The sequence below is a fragment of the Pinus tabuliformis genome, chromosome J (genome assembly GCF_031772625.1).
Source record: "Pinus tabuliformis cultivar Carrire ecotype Pingquan chromosome J, CPIR1, whole genome shotgun sequence".
In the NCBI taxonomy this organism is placed as follows: Eukaryota; Viridiplantae; Streptophyta; class Pinopsida; order Pinales; family Pinaceae; genus Pinus; species Pinus tabuliformis.
In genome coordinates this window covers 1,445,920,305-1,445,942,300 of record NC_142295.1, presented here as the reverse complement: position 1 = coordinate 1,445,942,300, position 21,996 = coordinate 1,445,920,305, and the positions used below count along the sequence as shown (strand labels likewise).

General features: G+C 40.3%; 1 protein-coding gene across 1 annotated transcript in view; it reads left to right on the top strand.

Annotated features, from left to right (window-relative positions):
• The window catches only part of LOC149232806 (uncharacterized), a 98,695-nt gene that overhangs the window by 11,204 nt on the left and 65,495 nt on the right, over positions 1–21,996 (top strand). The gene's annotated exons all lie outside the window — the stretch shown is intronic.

Here is a 21,996-nt window from a genome sequence, read left to right as displayed (position 1 = left end):
CAAAGCAGAAGGTCATTATAAGGATCAATGCCTAGTATTTAGAGATTATATTGCAAGTGGAGCACCTAATCCAGTAAATCCGGGTTTGTGGTGCAAAATTTGTAGGACGCAAGGTCAACATCACTCTGAAGACTGCTATCTATTACAGAAATATATATAGACCTTGAAACAACTGTTTTGTAACTTCTGTAGATCAGTAGGCCATGATGAGAAAAATTTCCGAAGTTATGACTTAATGATGGAGCACATTGCTGATAGTTATAGACTACAAGACGAAGGATATGCACATGAAGAGCAAGGCCAACACGTTGGACGAGGAGGATTTCAAGGACGAGGAGGAGGAGCTGGTCAAGGACGAGGCCAAATTATCTGCTATAATTGTGGATAGGCAGGACACTTCGTGAGAGACTGTCAAAACCCGACGACAACCTGCAATTACTGTAAGGCTTTTGATCATGTCATAGAAGAATGTCCTGTCCTCATTGCGAAGATGCAGGAGAAAAGAAACCAACAACCTGCAACAAATGTCCAAATGATGACCACTGAGCCAAGAGAAGATCAACCGCGCATCGGCATTGTAACAAGAAGCGGGACCGCGACTAGGAATGATAAGGCCGATGGAAAAAAGGAAGTTGAAGCCACATGGATAAGGAAAACCACTGAAAAGGCTCTTGTATTTGATATCTTGAAGGAAAAGCAAGCATTCATGGAGGTGAGGCAAAGCTTTATGGATGATGGGGCCTTGACCTCTACCGCGCAGCCGACTCAGAAGGATAACCACGAAATAGTACTGGTTGCGACACAAGAGGTGGATCCAAATGTTTTGAAGTCTTTTCTACAGACTTGCATGAAGCTGTTGAGGAATCAGAAGGCTGTGGAGGGATTACAGGAACTGATAGACTCCTGTACTTCTAGGGAGATACCACAGAGCGAGATGTGCGCAGTGAATAATTTGCATAGACACAAGAAGAGAACAGGGAAAGAAATGAGGCTTACAACGCAGATTGGAGAGTATGACATGGATCAGGTTATCTTAGATCTGGGATCTGATGCTAATGTCTTGCCAAGGCAGACTTGGGAATCGATGGGTAAGCTGAAGTTGCAATGGTCTACTATTCAACTGAAGATGGCAAATCAACAGAAAATCTTACCCCTAGGAAGGTTGTCTAATGTCATAGTGGACATCGATGGAGTGCGCACTACCACTGACTTCGAAGTGATTGAGATAGTAGATGATAGTAATCCTTACCCTACGTTGCTTGGATTGGATTGGGCATTTGACAACATGGTTATAATTAATACGAGGAAAAGTCAAATGATATTCTAGAGCAATAATATGGGGGTTATTGTTCCATTGGATCTGTCAGAAAGGATGAGGTATACAGAGCCTGTCAAAGAAGAATATAGCACGGATGATGTTGATAATATCTACCAGATCATAGCGAAAGGAAGAAGAACAGATCGATCCCACTGCAGATGGAAATCTGACTTGGGAGCAAGATAGTTCCTGTACCTCAGATTCAAAAGAAGAATTGGAGAACTGGCAGAACACTCGGATTCAAAATAAGATTTGGAGAACTGGCAGAACAGATTGTATGAAGTGTCTACAAGGCGATGTGCAAGGATGATAGCTAAGTTACGTGATTTACCTTTATATGATGGTTTGGGTGATGTAAATACTTTCTTTAAAGATTATGAAAGGCGGGTACCAGAATGTCAGAGACTGTTAGCACTAGATCAAGCGCTGAGGGCTATGCCTGCTAGATGGTGGGGTACACATAAGAAGAATATAGGAGATTGGCAGAAATGTAGAAGGTTGATGTGGGTAAGATTTGGACAAGTAGAAATAGAGCTCGCAGACAAGTATGATGGCTAGAATGATCCTAGAGACCATATACAACTTTGTATGGTAGCTTGGAGAGAAATTCTGTGAGAAGAATGGGTGCATGGTTTCATCCATACCCTGGAAACAATCCCTCAAAACTGGTATTTGGAAACTGAACTTCGACATGGCACTACTAGCTGGGCGGAAATGGTGGATGGATTTGTGATGACATTTAGATTTGAAGATGACTGTCCACATATAGATGCAGCGTTGAATATAGTTAAGAAGAAGATTTTTGAAAACAAAGTTCTAGTTATTTGGCAACCTGATTGGGCTGCACAGATCTGAGAAGATTTTTGAAAACGAAGTTCCAGTTATCTGGCAACCTGATTGGGCTGCGTAGATCTGAAATGTGATGGAATGTTATAACCTCACTGCAGAAGAGGACGAAGATCCTCACAACATTGATATCAAAGAGTCAGAAGGACATTGCGAAGTGAATGGACCTGAGATAGAGATGCTAGATATAACGCAACCACTGAAAACGAAGAAAGTAAATATAGGGATAGAAGTTGAACCGAAGTATGCGACCATAGGAGATTACTGGGATGAAGACACTGTCAGCAAGATAATAGATTTGTTGCATATATACCGGGAACTGTTCCCCTTCAAAAAATTTAGATGTGAAAGGTATCCTAGGGGATTCGGGAGTTATGAGGATTCCTTTGAAGCCTGATGCGAAGCCTGTTAATCAGAAGCCTTATAGAGTAAAAGTGACATTCTCCTTAATCTTCATTTTCATCCTTTTACTTAAATTTTTACCATTACCATGAAATGACTCAGGATGTTTGCCAATGGTTCCGACCTCGTTGGATTTCATATGGAGAAAGTAGAATTTTAGGTTTCAATCAAAATCTAGCAGACTTATCAGTTTTTCAGGATTTCAGGATTGGGGGATTGCAATGTTTCCATTGAATTTTGTCATGTATTAGGGTATGGAACTCATATTTAATCAAGAGCACCAATCCCTCTATGTATTTTGATGTTAGTGACATTGGTCGTCGATCTCCTCTATCATGACCCTCCTAAAAATGTACGCATCACTCAAACAAAATCTTGACATGACATGCTATGCTTTTTCTATATTATGTTAATGCTTAGAGCGTGATATTAATGACAAAGATCCTGATTTTCCAACAAGACTAAAAAATTAGACATTTCTCATGGTGGCAAGAGGCCTAAGCATAAGCAATAGATAATAGATTTACGTGTCTTTTCTAGTTTCTAGTAGGTTTTATAACTATTGACTCTTTCATATTTATTATGATATTTTTTTAAACAATATATGACAATTTGACTTTGAAGTTGGCAATTATAACTCATTAGTAATGAATTATGAATATGATGCTTCATGAAAGTTGAAAGTTGTTTCATTTCATTTCATTTTATAACATTTCATTTCATGTTAGATATTATTTGTTGTAATGGTTACACTGAGGTTACAAGTACAACTTTGGCGATCAATGATGATAAATGTTATATATTGAATTCTGAAAGCTTGAAACTTTAAGATTGATGAATCATGAGACTCAATATGTTGTATGTTATTATGTTACTAACTTGTGGATGTGGTTGATGAAGATTATAACTTCTAGATTATTGTTGTTATATGGTTCAATCTATGGTTTTTTTTTAATTTTTTTTTTATTATTTTATTTGTATCTTTGTTTTATATATTTTTTTGAATGTTTTTTTTATATCTAATTCATCATTCTACATGTTTTTGTTTACATATATGTATCGAAATATAAAAAATATTTATATTATATAAAAAATGCTCCGAGATTTGCTCCCAAACTGGGAGCTTCTGAAAATGTCGCTCCTGCTTCCGCTCCCCGCTCCCAAGTAACACTGGACTAAACCGAAAATATAAGGAAAAAGTAAAAGAAGAATTGGACAAAATGTTAGCCGCAGGGATAATTGAACCTGTCGAAGAGTCTGAATGGGTAAGTCCCATTGTAGTTAAGGAGAAGAAAGCGAAAGGTGAAATTAGAATCTATGTGGACTTGAGGAAGTTAAATGATGCATGCCCGCATCACCCCTTTCCCACCCCATTTATAGACGAAATGTTGGATAATGTAGGGGGACAAGAGGTTTACTCTTTTACAGATGCCTTCTTATGGTATCACCAGATTAGAATTGCACCAGAAGACAGACATAAGACAATGTTTGCCACAAAATGGGGGTCTTATCAGTACATAGTGATGCCTTTTGGGTTGAAGAATGCACCTGTGATTTTTTCTAGAGTTGTAATTATAGCTTTCAAAGAGTACATACACAAATTTCTGGAAGTTTACTTCGGTGATTGGATAGTATTTGTGTTAAGTTATGGTATGTTCTATGCTTAGTGAAATTTACTTCAATTTCTTCTTATTAGCCCAATGTCATTCATTGTTTAGCAATCACATTAACATAAAGTAAAATGCTAATAGAACATAAATAGATCGACAGAAAACAAGCCAAGACAAGAGACACCATATGTGGCAGCTAGCCAAGGACAAACCCCAACTTTGATCAATTCTTCTATAATCTTTAATAGTTCAGAAGAGAGAGAAATAATACAAATATACAAATCTGTAGTTTTATGACAACAACAACAAACCCTAACCAATAAAGTCAAAGCTGGTTAAACAAGATAGAATTGACCTCCAATTAGCGTGGTCAATATCCTAGTCAACTCGACCTCCAACAACAAGAAGAGGTAGCCCAAAAACAGTCTAAAAAGCTCAGTCAAATGAAGTCAACAAAAGTCAACCTGCTGCCATCAATTAGGGCAGTCAACGCTGGTCAAACCTGAGGTCAGATTGCCTTGGTTTGTGTGCCAAAATTTGTGGCCTGCCTAGGAGAGACAACCACACCAAAATCGCAGTCCTAGAAGGTCAACGCTAGTCAAAGAGACCTTTTGCAGCCCTAGTCAAACTCGGTCAACGTAGTCAAATAGTTTTGCGTCCTCCTTTCTGCATCCTTCTGCGTCCTCCTTTCTACATCCTTTTGCGTCCTCCTTCTTCCCACATGAGAGTTGCTCCTTGTGTGTACCCAATCAACTAAGGAGAGAGAAGAATGTGAGAGATGAGATGAGTGAATAATGCCTCAAGGTAACTTGTATTTATATGAGTCGTTGAGGATGTGTGCCACACATTTAGTTGATGGCCGACCTTGACAAATTGCCAAGTAAATACAAATAAATTCATATCTCCATAAATACATGTCCGAATCGGATGATCGTTAGATCAATCCTACACCTCTCGATGAGAGGAATTCAAGAAAAATATCGGTTGCCATAAATAAGATGACCCACATGGAGTTTGGCCCTAGTTGCCAATTTTAACAATTTGGGCTATTAAAGAAGCATGTGGCGAGCTTGAGGTTGATGCTGGATACATGTAGGTAGTATCAGATATCATTGAACCTGAAGAAGTGCATCTTTTGTGCGCCATTTGGAATATTGTTGGGACATGTGGTTTGTAAACAAGGATTGATGGTAGATCCGATGAAGATTGCAGTCATTGTGAACTTGCCAGCACCAAAAACAATAAGACAATTGCGTACTACGCTAGGACACACTGGTTACTATAGGAAGTTTATAAAAGGATATGCACAAATAACTGCGCCGATGGAAAATTTGTTGAAGAAGGATGTGACCTTCCAGTGGGATGAAGAATGCCAGAAGAGCTTGGATGTGCTGAAAGAAAAAATGGTAATTGCGCCAATTCTAGTTTTTCCGGACTGGAAGAAAGAATTTCATGTGCATGTTGATGCATCTTGCATAGCTTTGGGAGTAGTACTAGCACAACCGGGAGTAGGGGATATTGATCATCCCATTGCATTTGCAAGCAGGAAGCTGTCTAAGGCAGAAAAGAATTACAGCACGACAGAAAGGGAGGGGTTAGCTATGGTGTATGCACTACAAAAGTTCAAACATTACTTGTTGGGAGGACACTTTAAGATGTTCACAGATCACTCTGCGCTGAAATATTTGGTAAATAAGCCTGTCTTAGGAGGAAATATCTGTCGATGGTTGTTATTATTCCAAGAATATGACTTCGAAGTTATAGTGAAGTCGGGAAGATTGAATGCTGGGCTGGATCATCTATCCAAGATAAAGGCAGGAGAAAAACCTACAAGTCTTGAAGATAACCTGCTCGATGCACAATTGTTTGCAATTAAAGTCGCAGATGATCACTTCACGGATATTATTCAGTTTTTGTCCACAGGAATGGCGCCCGTAGAGTACACTACAAAGCAAAAGAAGGAATTGGTGGTTCAAGCAGCTGATTTCTCGCTGATTGCGAGACACTTGTATAAAATGGGACAGGATGAAGTACTGCGCAGATACGTCCTTGAACATGAAAGACAGAACATTCTAATGGAAGCTCATGGAGGAGTTGCAGGTGGGCATTATGCAGAAAAAGCCAATGTGCAGAAGATTTTGAGAGCCGGGTTATGGTGGCCTACGGTGCATAAGGAAGCAAAAGACTTTTGTCAAGCATTTGATGTATGTCAAAGGATAGGGAAGCCATCTAGAAGAGATGAAATGGCACTAGTACCCCAAGTGACTTTGCAGTGTTTTGATAAATGGGTAATTGACTTTATTGGACTGATTAGTCCATCGGGGAAAAAGATTGGTGCAAGATATATCATCACCATGACGAATTATTTGACAAGATGGGCCGAGGCGAAATAGAGGATTGCAGCGCATAAATTGCTGCGAAGTTTATTTTCAAATATATATTGTCTAGATTTCGTTGTTCAAAGATCTTGATGAGCGACCAAGGGACACATTTTTTGAATCAGACGATTAAAACACTGAGGAATTCCAAGTTTACCATCAGAAGAGCACTCCCTATCATCCTCAGGCAAATGGGACAGTGGAAGCTTTCAATAAGATTATGGAGAATGCATTGTTCAAGGTGTGCAACATAAACTGAGATGACTGGGAATTCATGATTCTAGCGATGTTGTGGGCATACAGAATGACATGCAAGAAATTGACTGGGCAAACACCTTTTAGGTTGGTATATGGACAAGAAGCAGTTATGCCAATGGAATACATTGTGCCAAGTCTGAGAATTGCAACTGTCACAGATATGGCAGACCCTGACATGATGAATGAGAGAATGTTGCAGATACTAGCTTTAGAAGAAGATAGATTCATAGTAGGATTCCATCAGCAAGTGCAGAAAGCAAGGGAGAAAGCCTGACATGACAGGCACATCAAGAAGAAGATATTTCGCGAAGGGGATCTTGTATTATTATATGACAATAAGTTCGTGAAGTTCTCGGGAAAATTTAAAACACATTGGTTGGGGCCATATATTGTCAAGAACATTATAGATGGTGGTGTTGTTCAGCTCGTGAAGTTAAATGGTTAGATGATTCCAGGACGAGTGAATGGTAGTAGACTGAAAATATATAGGGATGATTATGTCCCTGGATCGTCGCACTGAAGAATGAAGGGAAGGAAGTCTTAGTGCCACCTGCAGTTGAAAGTGGGCATGGGACTATAAACTACTTTGCAGGAAGGGACTTCGTCGAAGGAAGATTGTTGCGCGATACTTAGGAGTATGACAAAGTCCGTAGGAGCTGCGACGAAGAAGAGGTGACTGTGCCAAAAGGTAATTCCGATGAAGTTAGTTGGAAATATGATCGTTGGAAGGAAAAAGGGCACTGTTAAAAAGAAATTACCGTTGAAGGGCGCGGGAGAAAAGAATTTATGAAGCACAATTGGATGTATCTAGCCCATACTTGCATTAATGAACCAAATCTAGAGCCAATCATGAGTTTGGGAATTCAAAATTATTATAAAAACCGCATCCCGTGCCACATTTGACACTTTGTTGCCTAAGAGAGATCAGAAATTGTGCCTAAGTGAAGAAGAGCTATTGCATGTCTGAGAGGAGTTGGGAAGAGTTGGTCAGAATATTTAAGAAGAAAGGGCTAGTTGTATCATGGAGTCACAAGTAGGAAAGACTGCAGGAGAAAATGTACCTATGTCCCCGACGCACTTAAGGTCACTAAGGAAGGTGCCGTGGTCGCAGCCACATAAGACGAAGGAGAAGAGACTAGCTGAGGTCTTTGCAGCAGAATTGAGAACGTCACCACGGAAGAAGACACAGAAGGAAGTGCGGTCGAAGAACGCGGAGGATAAGGGCAAAAAGGAAAGAGACCGATGTAGCAGGAGGGACCTCAATAGGTCCACGATAGTGAGGAAGAAGTTGAGTTTCACAGGAAGGAGATAGAGGATGTGGAGACTCCCTCTGTGCTCCCAACGTACATGCTGTCGAGAAAACCGGGCGTAAAGCCGGTTTAAGGAGCCAAAAGAAGGGAAATTTGCTACTTATATGCCGCTGTTGCTAGAAGAGGTGTCTTTGAAGGAGAAGTGTTGGGGAAGATTCCCAACTCAAAATGGAAGATTGGGATTTCAACGACAGAAGCAAATACTTGCAATTTGAGCCCAATAGGTACCTGAAGAAGGTCCACTATCTGGAGAGCAAAGTTACAAGATTGGGGCTGCAACAATGGGTTGCAGGAGTACCAAAGCAGGAATTTTGAATATGCTGAATATGCCACACTTCGGTTGAAGCCCATTCAGTAAAATTTGTGTGCGACAACTCCTCGCATTGTTGCATGATGATTGCATTTGGTTAGGGATGAGGATCCCGATTGATGAGATGCTCATCAGAGAAATAATAGCGCTGCCATGACAGAGAAAGGACCCCGCAGATGAATTCGTGGGTAAAAACAAAGACAAGGAGATGACCTAGATGATGAAAAAAATTTCGGGTTAGTAAAGAAATCCTGCAAATACGAGATAAACTCCATCGAAGATCAGGGTGTGCACTTTGTTGCACATATCTTAGCAGGGAAGATCATGAGGAAGTGTAGGGCCAATGAAGTGCTTGTAGCAGTAGTGTCATTAGCAGAACAATGTAGTGTAGGGGTCCAGTTCAACTGGGCTTCTTATCTATGTAAGGAGTTTTTAATGGATTGCAGGGAAGCATAGGAAGAAGGCAAGACCTTCCACTATGCCTGGTTGTTAATTCTTATTGCACTTATTGCATGGAAGGAGCTGGAAGATTCTCAATTTTCGACTATTGAGGTGGATGTATGCGAAGCAGTGAGGTATGCTTCACTATGGTTTATGAAGGAGCTGACGCGCGCAACAGAGAACAAGATGTTCTTTGTAGTCATGGCGATGGATTTGCATATGGTGGTGAATCAATATCCCAGACTGTCACCGAGCTTGTACAAACAATATCGTCATATAGCGGAGTTTAAGGCAGACTTTCACAGGGCGTATGTGAAAGCAATGAAGGATCCAACAGAGACATGGCATCCATTGCCATACCTGGTAACAAAAGATGATCTCCTCGCGGTAGTGCAAGATTGGCTGGAGGAATGGATGACTCCACCTGATGGAGCGGTTGGAGGAGAGGGCGCAAAAAAATGTACATTGCAGGGTTTGGGTACAAGTAAGAAGAATGTTGATGAGGAAACAAAAGAAACAGGGGGAGGGCAGGAACACAAAGAACACCGCAGCGATGCGGAGGTATCAGAAGATTCGCCCTTTGTGATGAAAATGCGACCAAGAAAGAAGCAGAAGGCAGATAAGAGTAAGGGCGCAGTGCTGCTTGTCCTCACTAATGGGGACATCGATGAGATAGCAGAGAAAATATAGGAGATTAACACAGAGACCTGAGACAAGATTGATGATCGTTGTAAAGCAATCTTGGCTGAGGTACAACAGGGCATCGCGGAGCTGAAGGTGTTGCCACAAGTAGTGAAGCAACTAGAGAAGGCAACCCAACCATCACAACAAGAACAGAGACTGGAAACGAGCTTTGGAATGAGGATGTTACATGTGCCAGCTGGGGCACTGAAGTTTGAAGCAACAACAGATAAAGAGCGAGCCAAGGCATGGCACAATGTCTAGATGAATGTTGTTGCGCTACCCCTCCAGGTGTTGCATGAATTTCATCAAGGAATCATCGCAGAGATGTAGGAACGAGAGCAACGTATGTCGCTGTTGAAAGAAAATGCAGAGTCAGAGAAAGCAACGATCCAAAAGGAGCTGAAGCAAGTGGCCAAGGAAAAGGAGGAAGTAAGGCAACAACGAGAACAGTTGGAGAAGGCTGTTGTTGAGACTTGCAGCGTAGTTTCAGACATGAAGGTTCGCGATGATGAAGCACTAGCAGAGAAGGTCGCAAAGCTTGCCCTCACGATCAAGGACTCAAAGAATGCTATGGCCAACTTAAAATTTGACTATGAAGTGCAGATATCGGAGCTACAAATAAGGTTGCAGCCAGGTACGCCAGTAGAGGTTCGGGAGCAGAGACAAAGGGACCTCAGTGCAACGCTGAAAGGCATATCTGAGACGGTGGTAGATTGTGGGAAGTTGCTCGATGACACGATGCAGATTTGGACCTCGCTGCAGGAGGATCCAAACGTCTTGAAGATTGAGGAAGAACTGCAGGCCAAGCAGAAGCAACACGATGAGATCTTGGCAGCTGTAAAGACCTTACCAGTCTTGTAGAGGCTTGCTAGTGTTTTCGAAGGAAAGAACCTCCAGACGCAAATAGATGATCTGCGGAGGAAAGCACAGATCTTGCAGGAGAGGACTCAGCCGTGGTAGGAGGAATTCTTGGAACTTTCGCAGGCAGTAGATGAACGACTGAAGGAATTGAAGAAAAGGGAAGCAAAGCTACTACAAAAGACTGCTAGCCCTACTATAGAAGCTTTGCTGAAGGAGGGGTAGCAGGAAGAAAAGTTGATGGCATAAACACTCCAGCATTACAACGTGGTTTACTACGGGATCGCAACAAAGATCAAGGGCATCGAAGTTGAGTGACTCGGGACGAGTCACGGGTGAGTGTTGGGGGCCTGTTGGGCATGGCCTAACTTGGTTCAAGTTTTGGGTAAAAGACCCTGCGAAAGGAGGAGCAGATTGTGCGGCGCTGGCGAAGATATATTCATCGCACGAACTTTTAGGGTTTTTGGGATGGGATAAAGTCCGTAATTTGTAACGGGTAGTAGTCCTTGTTTTATAGATCCATGGTATGTGGACCATGGTTTTTGTATAGATGAATTGTATTAAATGATATGTAATACTTTGTAAAAGAGGAAGTAATGAAATATCATAAGTAAATCTCTGTATTTGCGTCTGTAGTCTGTAGTTTTGGAGAAGGCTCCGCAACTGAGTGCGCAAAGACCTTGAAGAGTCTGCAGTTGAGTGCGCAGACCACCTGCAGCTAGGTGTGCAGGTCAAAGAAGTGAATGTAATTGAAGATCTGTTTAATAAAGAAGAAGTTTTGGTGAAGTATTGTATCTCTGTATATGTTAATTGTCTACTGTTATGTATCTGATTATGTATGCTTTTCACTGAATTATGCGAAGACCTGTAAGATATATTGTTATGTGTTAGAGTTTATGCGTTCTTGTAAACTAATCATCTGCACGAAGTTCTTATGCATGCGAAGTTATAAGATTGATATACAGTAGAAGTAAATACATGGTGCCACCTCGCGGATATCCCTTCAGTTGCGGAAACCTGGTTGTGCAACTTCCCATAACTGCTTCGGGTGAAACTGTGACCTACTTGCTGGTCGTTGTCGAAAGAGCCAGTAGTTGAGGGTTTTGTTGGTGCGCAACACACTCTGAACCTGGGTCAAGCCCCCTCAAACCAACATGAAACCATCCTCATCTGGGCCTTGGATCAGTTACCATTTGTCAATTGGTGCTAAGGTTGGCTTGGGGCCATGCTGGGTCAAGTCATGTCATCTTGAAGAATCATCAAATCTAGTGTAAAGTGGTACAATGTTTTGGGTGCAGGAAGTGCCCTGGTACATTTGTCAGATGCTACTGTTGCTAGGAAGCCCAAGAGTCTTAACGTGTCACCTGTTTATGCCAATGTACTTGTCTAATATCTTAGTTACTTGTGGGAAGGTGCCCAAGACATGAGCTACTAAACCTTGTGACAATTCATAACATAGATTCTAGTGAAAGCAACTAGTCATTAGGGACAAAAATCATTATTGCATCTAAGTGAACCAAGATTGAGTGTCATGGGCTATTTAATATTTCATACAAAGATCCCTTTTGGAAATCAGGGCCTTGAATTCGCAATGGTGTTTTCTCCCTAAGTAGGAGTGGCCAACAAACAACCCGATTAGGTGTTTCCAACACCTAAGGGGAAGTAACATTTCCTTAGTCCACCCTTCAATTGATAGGTGTTAGTGAATAATAATGATGATAACAAAGGGGGTAAGACTTCATGGCCAAGTGCCATGATCAAAGGGACCGACTAATGGGGGTATCCATATCCTAAGTGTATAGATGTGAGGAGGGAGTATTCGTGGATGCATGACCCCTCTTGTGCAATTTTTACTTTTTCTTGATTTTTCCTTGTATTACTGCTCATAGCTCATAGGTTAGAGCTTGCTTTGAATGATGTGGTAGTTGTATTTGCCCTTAATGATGAGTTAGTTTATCACTCATCGAGGTTGGGACATGCAAGGGTTCCTTCTTTTGATGTAATGGAGCAACATGTGCTCAGGAATTGGGTGATGGCCATAATGAGTGAGGTAGAACTCATGCTAGGCTTTTGCTCACGTGCTAATTCTTAAGTCCCTAGCCATCTTTTGCTTTTTGATATTCTTTTTTTAATTGTGTTGTGGCCATGATATGCTTTTTTTTGTTTCTTTTCGCTGCATCAACCTCCTAGGGAAAAAGTTTCCAGGTCTTACCCAGGTATGTGGACATATGGGTGCCAAATCCCAAAGAACCAATGGTTAGTGGAACCCAAAGAATGGAAGTGAGATAAGGGCTTGTAATCTATGATGAAAAGTGTTAAGTATCATATAGGGATAGATGGAACTACATTATCTTAATCAGGGCTTCCCAAGTAGTGCCCCTCCTATACCCATTGGGCCATTAAGGGAGGTCCAACATGATCACAGGCAATGCCCATCCTTCTTTTAGATCACCCCATCATCCATACCAAATGCCCAAAGACAAACAAGCATAAGCACCCGATTGCAAAATGATCAAAGTACCTTTTGAGTAGATGCCCACCTTCGTCCATGTGCTCATGCTGGATGGGTGAGAAGCATATGGCTGACGCAAGTGGCATAGATATAATGGCATGTCATTAGCTAGTGGTGCTGTCAGGCACTGTTGGCTATGTGGTCAACCAACTGACTGTCAAGGATAGGAGAAAAGTTTTCTCCTATAGGGTTACCCATTTTGGTGGGTAACATGTCCAACATGATTTGCACCAGTGTTGCGAACATCGCGATTTTATCGTGATGTTTTAAAAAAATGTGATTTTTTTCAGAGAAACGATTTTATGGGCGATCTATTTTATTTTATTTTTATTTTCAAAAAATTGCGAAAAAATCGCGACCCGATCGTTAAAAATCATTGGGGTAGAAAACAACCAACTTTTAAAGCTAAATTTGGTTTTTTTTGTTGTTGTTCATTTTGCAGACAGAGGGAAAGCGTGAGAGCTAAGGAGGAGGATAACTCATCTACAAGGGCAAGAGAGGAGAAAAGTGAAGGAATTTAGCATCCCAAGCAAAACAAAATTCATGTTTGGGCCAAGTTTCTTCAGCAAAGCGTGGTTTTAAGGTATGGGCATCAAATTTGGCCATTTTTTGTTTTTTTCTTGTTTTTCCTTGGGTTTCTATCACCCATTTGTTTTCTATGATTTTTGTTTGGATTTGAGAGTGTTTTTTTTGTCATTTTTGTTGCATTTAGTGGAGAGGGTTTTTTTGGGTCAAAAATGCAAAATCTCGATTGTTAGTTTTATTTGTTTAATTTCTTCTTGTGCCTTAGTTTTTTTCCACCATTTTTGCTTGGGTTTCAATGTGTATTTTTTGCCATTATTGTTGCATTGAGTTGAGGGATTTTTTATTATAAAAAATTCAAAATGTTGTATGTAAATTTTAATTTTATTTGTTTAATTTGCAATTCTTCTTGTGCCCTAGGTTCAAACTTCAAACTTCAATCTTACATTAAAACTTAAGATTCAAAAATGTTACAAACATGCCAAAGAAATTGGATCCTTTGTGGGAATTTGGTGAACCCAATGTTTTAAGACTCCGACTCCGACTCCGACTCCGACTCGGCCGAGGATCGACTCCGACTCCGACTCTGACTCCGACTCGGTAATGACTCGGCCGGCTCGATTTCAATGACTCGATCGTTGTAAAAAATACATTAAATATTTATTTTTTTTATAAAAAAACATAATTTTAAATATTTTAAACATAATTTTAAAGATTTTCATTGATATTTCCAAACACACAGCATTATAATATAGATGGAAGACAACATATGATCAAAGTAGGCTCATGAACCAATCCATTATATCAAAATGGTACCCAATGGAAATACATAGTCAACTGTCATACATGATCAAAGACTCAAAACAAAATACAAATAACCAAGGAGGCTAGAAATGGCCTCTACAACAAAAGTAAACTGTGATGGTGACCAGACTCCAATACTAGTACTACTGGCTAGTAGCTACTGCCAGAGGAGCCAAGATCATCTCGACCAATCTCTGGATCATCATCATCAGAGTCAGACAAGGGGCCCCATGGCTCCTCCTCATCATCATCGTCTCCAACTGCAACTGTAGAAGTGGTGCCAGTACCACTAGCAGGCTGTGCAGCAGATGCAAGCTGAGATAGAGTAGATATGCGGCTGCGCTTCTGTCGTGGCTGAGCAAAGGAAGCACCTACAATTGGAGTCCTACTCCTTGCTGGCTGTGAGACTGAGGCTGGTGGATTGGGATTTGCATTCAACTGAACAGGCTGAAGTGGATGTTCAAGTTCATCAAGATCCTCATCAGGATCAAACTCTGGTGGACGACTCTCCACTACCCAATCTGATGTTGGATCAATGTCTTCCAACACAATGGGATCTGAATCAGGTCTTTTGTTCAGCAATTGGTTCCGTCTGAGCCGAAGGTTGTATTGGACAAAAACTAGATCATTCAACCGTTTTTGCTCCAAACGGTTTCTCTTCTTTGTGTGAATCCTCTCAAAGACAGACCAATTACGCTCACACCCAGATGCACTGCAAGTTTGACTCAAAATACGAATTGCAAACCTTTGCAATTGAGGGCACTGGCCACCAAAGGCCTCCCACCATTGTGCTGCAAAAAACATAGGAGTGTAATGAATTATGAGTTAGATGAAGGCTGAAGCTCAACAAAATTACAAATTATATCTAACTTTCAAATTATAAATGATTTAACAAACTTTAATAAAAAAAGTAAAACTGCAAAACCATTAAGAAATTGAAAATTGAAATTTTTGTTTACCTGGCTCATCTGCTTCTCTTGCAATCTTTGCTAGGTTCTTCCCAAAGGTACCTGTTGCATTGCTGAAGGATGTGACCTATTGATGTATCTCCTGCTGATCAGACTTCGATGGGATCATGCGTTCAATGCATTCAACCAATCCATCTCTGACCTCCCCCCTCAAAGCTCCTGACTCCTTAGCTTTATAATGATACCGTGGGTTCAAAAAATACCCAACTGCATGTATAGGGCGATGGAGTTGATTGTTCCATCTTTCATCAATGATTGCCCAAATGGGCCCATACTTTGCCACTCTATCCTTGTATGCTGTCTTTATTTGCTCCTTTGCTTGATCCATAGCCTCATAAATGAAGCCCATAGCCAACCTTTCCCCATCCACCAACCGCAACACCTTAACTAGTGGCTCAGCAAGCTTCACAATCTCTGCTGCCTTTCTCCAAAAAGTTTCATCATGGACTTTCCTTTTCAATTCTTTGCCTTCTGGTTTGTTAGACCAATTGCTTTGATTCCATTCATCACTGGAAAACATCTTTTGCAAGTTTCTATGTTGGGAAAGCATAGATTGCAATGTCAAAAAATGTGTAGCAAATCTAGTGATGGCAGGCCTAATAATATCCTTGCCTCCAGTGTGTTTCCTCATGAGACTCAAAACCAGTGTATGATTGTAGATAAATTTTGTTATGCTTTTGGCATTATCTACAGTGTTTCTGACCCAATCTAATTTTCCAATATCCTCAAGCATGAGGTCTATGCAATGTGCAGCGCATGGGGTCCAAAAGATGGTCTTGTGTTTTTCCTCTAACAGTTTACCAGCAAGAACATAGTTAGAGGCATTGTCTGTGATGATTTGAACAACATTAGCCACCCCCACCTCCTCAATAACCTCATCCAATAGCTGAAACAACAAGTGGCCATCTTTTACCTTATCAGATGCATCAACTGATTTTAAAAACATGGTTCCCTGTGGGCAGAAGACAAGAAAGTTTATGATGGTACGGTTTCTTTGATCAGTCCATCCATCTGACATGATGGTACACCCTGTTCTTGCCCATGAGTCCCTGAACTCTTGCAAATACTCATTAATGGATTGAATTTCTTTCTGCAAACGAAACCCCCTTAGCTCTTGCATAGTAGGGCCTTTGAAGCCTTTTCCAGCAGCATGTATGGCATCAAACATAGGCTCATAATATGGTGAACGAGCAGCATTAAAGGGGATATCAACATCATACCACCATCTAGCTATGTAGTCACAAGCAGTCTCCCTCAATTCTTTCTTCCAATGGTCATCTAAAGTGGGCTGAATTTGACCTTTACTAACTTCAGGACCATGTGCATCTGATGGAGAGGAGGGAGTGAAATAACTTTTGATAGTCACATCACCCTTTGTCAAATTCATTCAACCCTTTCCCTTACCTTGAACAGAACCAAAAGAGGGAGGAACATAACGGAAAGGGTTGGATGCCTCAGTTTGAGGGATAGAGGAAGAACCCTCAAAATCATAGTGGGGGTTGGTAGCCATCATTCTTTGTATCTCCCTCTTCCGCCCAATTTCAGCCTGTATCTCTTTTTGCCTAGCCTTATCTTCTTTAAATTTCTCAAAGCTGGCCAACAAATTCTTTCTAATCTCCTCAATTTCTGATGAGGGACATGCGGTAATTTGGCCTTTAATCCCTGCCAAGTGTTGTTTCAGCCTATTAATCCCCCTAGGACCTTCCTTAATTTTCCTATGGCAAAATTTGCAATGCATCTGACTATCAACCATTTCAACATATGCCCAAGCAGGATCTTTTGCTCTAGGTGCCATTTTTTGACTAGGAAAACAATCTGAAAATGAAAAAAAATAAAAATTGATTCAATGTTCATTTATTTGACAAAAAACACTCTCTAAGCTTTCTTGATATGCACCTAAAATTTACTAAGCAAAAACAGATTTATAGAGGTGGAAAAAAATACCTCCAGGCACAAACTGCCTCCTCAAGCTTGCTCCAAGAATCAGCTCCTCAATGCTGCTCCAAATGGCTGCCCAAGAAGCTCCTCACTCCAGCTACAATGCTCCTCCAAGACTCCTCACTGCTGCTCCAAAACAAGCTCAAGAACTGCTCACTAATTCTCAAAGAAGACTCTCACTCAAATGCATAAGACTGTTGTGAGTGAATGAGAGCATTTGGCTGTCTTAAATAGGGTTTGGGAGGGGGAAATGGACCCCAAAAGCATTTAACAAATTATAATTACCCTTTAGAATCCATTAACTGCATTTAACTTTTGCAAAAATCACATAAAAAGTGAAATTTTATTAGTTGTTACGCTGCCCAGCCGTCCCTACATTGACTCGGCCGAGTCATAACGGACCCGACCGGGTTGATCGAGTCACATATGACTCGGCCGAGTCATATGTGACTCGGTCAACCGAGCCGGATTGCACATCGTTTCATTGCCCAGGCCATCGACTCGGTTCGACTCGGCCGAGTCGGAGTCGATTCGGTCGTTTTGTAAAACAGTGGGTGAACCTGATGGAGGGTTTGACAGATCAAATTTGACTTGCAAGTTGTGTGTGCATCAAATGATAGGGGGGTTATACAGATTGAAGTATCACCTTGCACAAGTTCTTGGACATGAGGTAGGGCTTTGTTCAAATACAAATTCATAAATCATCTGAAGGGCCCTTAAATCATTGGAAGAAATAGAGAACCATATTGTCCAAGGCAACTCTGAAGAGTCAAATAGCAGGGAGTAGAGTGTCAGGATTGGGAGGTGACTGTGAGAGTGGTACTGGTTCTACTTCACCATCAACATCTACACCCAACCCTGTAGCTACTTCATCATTTTTTGTTCCTAGAACCACACCTGGTGCACAACCATCTATCTCGTCAGTTATTAAAAAAAGGGAGAAGGAAGAAGCTGACAAGTTGTTGGGCAAGTTTCTTCTTTGGAGTGATATTCCTTTCAACGTTGCTAGGAACAATCCATTTTTCCAGCCCGCGGTTGATGCTATTGCTATTGTTGGCCCAGGGTACAAAGCCCCTTCATATGATGACTTTAGAGGGCACATTCTTCAAAATGAAAAGGTTGACTGCACTAAGAGATTGGAGGAGTTTAGGGAATCATGGGCACACACAGGATGCACTGTGATGTCAGATGGTTGGACTGATCAAAAGGGTAGAAGCCTTATTAACTTCTTGGTTAATTGTCCCAAGGGACAATGTTTATGAAATCTGTTGATGCATCTGCACATATCAAAGATGCACAATTATTATGTGATTTGTTGGATGTGTTCATTCAGGAGGTGGGTCCACAACATGTTGTCCAAGTCATAACGAACAATGTTGCAAATTATGTTGTTGCTAACAAGATGCATATGGAGAGGCATCCTAGCTTATTCTGGACCCCTTGTGCTGCACACTGCATTGATTTGATGTTGGAGGACATAGGAAAGATTCATTTTGTCAAGGATATTGTTGAATCATGAAAAAGCATTACGAAATCTATATATAATCATGCATTTGTGCTTCATTTGATGAGAACATTTACCAACAACAAGGAGTTGGTGCGCCCTGCCATTACACGGTTTGCTACCAGTTTCGTATCTCTTCAATTCCTCTTGAATTCTATGTGGGATGAGAAGTGAATGTTTCTTTCAGAGGAGCGACATGCTTTGTCATATAGCTGCAAACCAGAGTGAGAGGTTAGTTTCATACTAGGAAAGCTTCTGGGCGGGAGTGCAGGGTGTGTATAGCATTATTGAACCTTTGGTAAAGGTTCTTCGATTAGTTGATGGAGACAAGTTTGCAATGGGCTACTTGTATTAGGCCATAGATAGGGACAAAGAATCCATTCAGAGCTACTATGATGATAAGGGGGATGAGGGGTTTGAGAAACAACTCCTATGGTAAGTGATTGATGAACGATGGAACAATACACTCCATCGTCCCATTCATGCTGCAAGGGTCTACTTGAACCCCACATTTTCTTATTACTGTGATTTCTTATTTGATGCTGAGGTCATGGATGGATTCTTCACTTGTGTTCAAAGAATGGTGCCATCTCCATTAGAACGTGCATAAATCTCCAAAGAAATAGAGATATACAGGATGGCAGGTAGCTCATTTAGCTTTGACATGGCTGTTGTGGATAGGAAGACTAAAATGCCAGGTAAGCTTTAGTTTGTTTTAAATTTCATTGTCTCTTCAAGTTCATACTTTGCTTCAAAAGTTCAACTTTGCAATTTCATTTTTTTCTTTTGTTTATCTTATTTGTTGTAGATGCATGGTGGAGAAGCTATGGCGACAGATTACCCAATCTCCAAAGGCTTGCCATTCGAGTGCTCAGCCAAACATGTAGTTCCTCGAAATGCGAGCGCAAATCGAGTGTATTTGAAAGAATACACACCAAGAAGCACAATAGGTTAAAAATTAAAATATTCCAAATTTCCAATTAATTTTTTGAGTTCATTAAATAATAATTTTTTATAATTATTAAGTTTATTATTTATAATTTATTAATTTATGACCCTTGTACAGGTTGGAGTCCCAACGATTTAATGGCATGGTCTATATCTACTACAATCTTCGATTGTGGGTGAGGCAAATTGAGAGCACACCTCATGTGGAGTCCATCTCATTGGATGGGGTTTGACACCACTGTTGCATTGAGGGTTGAGGCTGAGAGGCCTATCATGGAGTCAGCCCCTGATTGGTTAGAGCAAGAGGCAGTGGAGGGGGTAGAGGAGGAGGAGCAACAGGAGGAGGAGGTGACACCACTTACCCTTGTCACCAATAGGGGACATGGTCTACCTCCTATAGCTCCTAGTTCTTCAACTTCTAGAGCACAATAGAGTCCATTGCTAACCCCACCGTCTTCTTCATCTAGAGGGAAAGTTGTTACATTTTCTCGCAAGAGGGGTAGAGGAAATCAATAGTATTAGTTATTTGGTTCATTTCATTGTATATGACATTATGACTCATGATATGAGATACATTATTATATTTTTATTGATATTATGACTCATGACTTAGTATTTAGGACATGATTCACTGTTATGTGTGATGTAGCACTACATGATATTACACATCTTATATATTAGTTATCTTTTCATATTTATGTGTCAACGCATTTATTTTATGTTGTAGATGCTTTAGATATTAAAAAATTTGAAAAAAATGAATATTTTGTATGTTGTTTTTTGCCAATTTTTTCCTGATTTTTATGATTTTTTCCGATTTCGGACCCTCGCCGATTTAATCCTGATCGCGATGTTCACCACATTGCTTTGCACATGTCACCTGCATGGGAATGCATGACAAGTAGGAAATATGTTTTCTGATGTATTGGACATGCAGGGTGTGGCAAAGTGAACCCCTTGCTGGAAAAAATGGAAATAAAGAGGGGACTTGCTCCATTTCACCCGGTTTTTGTTCAAACTTCAGACAAACTCTAGCACAGTGCGAAGATACAGAGAACCTCAATATTTCTTGCGTTTGGTGAAATCTAATTTCTGCCATTTATTTTTGAGTTTGTCTATGTCTTTATAATTATTTTTTCATTTTCATAATTTTGATTTTATATACAGAAAACCTCAAGGTTTCTTGCATTTTTTGATTCTAAATTCTGGCATTGATTATTTGAATTTGTCTGTCTCTGTAGTTTTTTTTTTTTGATTTTATGTATACACACACACTTATACTGTTTATGTGCCTATCTGTATCTCATTGTGGGGTCTATGTGTCCTATGTTGGATACCCATATCCTCGTGTCTCATTGACAGGTGACTTAGATTACCATTTGTTATCATTGATAAGTTCTTCAGGGCTAATGACTGATTGGAGCATTCCATTTAAGTTCATACTTGGAGACAAAGTCTCCAAAGATTCATACCCCAGTTTTCTTGGCATTATAACTTGGTGAATGACATGATCAACTGTTCACAAGGCTATTGGATTCCTATGAAAATATCAACCAGGAACTAGGAGAAAAGTAATTTCATTATGAATTGGACAAGATTGCGTAGATGTTAATCATAAGAGGCACACGTATTAAGTCATTCTCTTATGCATGTGAGGTTTGGGTTTTCTAGAAATGCAATTTCTCTTCCATTTTGATCATGAGAGCCTTTCCCAGGATGATCTCATTCCTTCTAAATGTGTGGGCTTCTACAGGAGTAAGGTGCAAAATACACATACTTTGCTTCCTGGAACTATAACGACATGATGTGGTCTTCTTATAGGGCTTCAAGATGTAATTATTGGATGCAATTTGTTTTATAATTGTTATAGACCGACGAAAATTCTAAGAGGATTTTATTCCTCATTGTTCAATATTGCTAGGACTCAACTTTCAGATAGGGGACATGTTGATAAAGTGAGATCTGTGTCTCCCAAAGAGTGGCTTGTCATATTCGGTATTTGTTTTTATTCCATGGTCACTTTACTTGATTCTAACAAGCACTCAAAATATGTAAAGCTTTGGATACCTAAAGGATTACCCTATTGTATGTTATTGGCTTTGCATGTGTTACATTTGGATTCAAAGAGTAGCTTGAATGTAATTCTGTCATGTAAATAGAGACTTTATGGTTACAGGCACTGTCATTTTATATCCTTGTTTCAATGTAAAGGTTGATAAAATGTTGGTGGTGGAGGAAATTTTTAATAGTTAGGCTAGAATCTGGATAAGGCACTATAGCTATCTTTCTTAGTGGTTATTGGCATGAGTTTTTCTCTTAAATTTGTAATTATATTCCATAGTTCTTGTTTCTTTTTACTCCTTAATTTAGCTTTGTGGACAATGA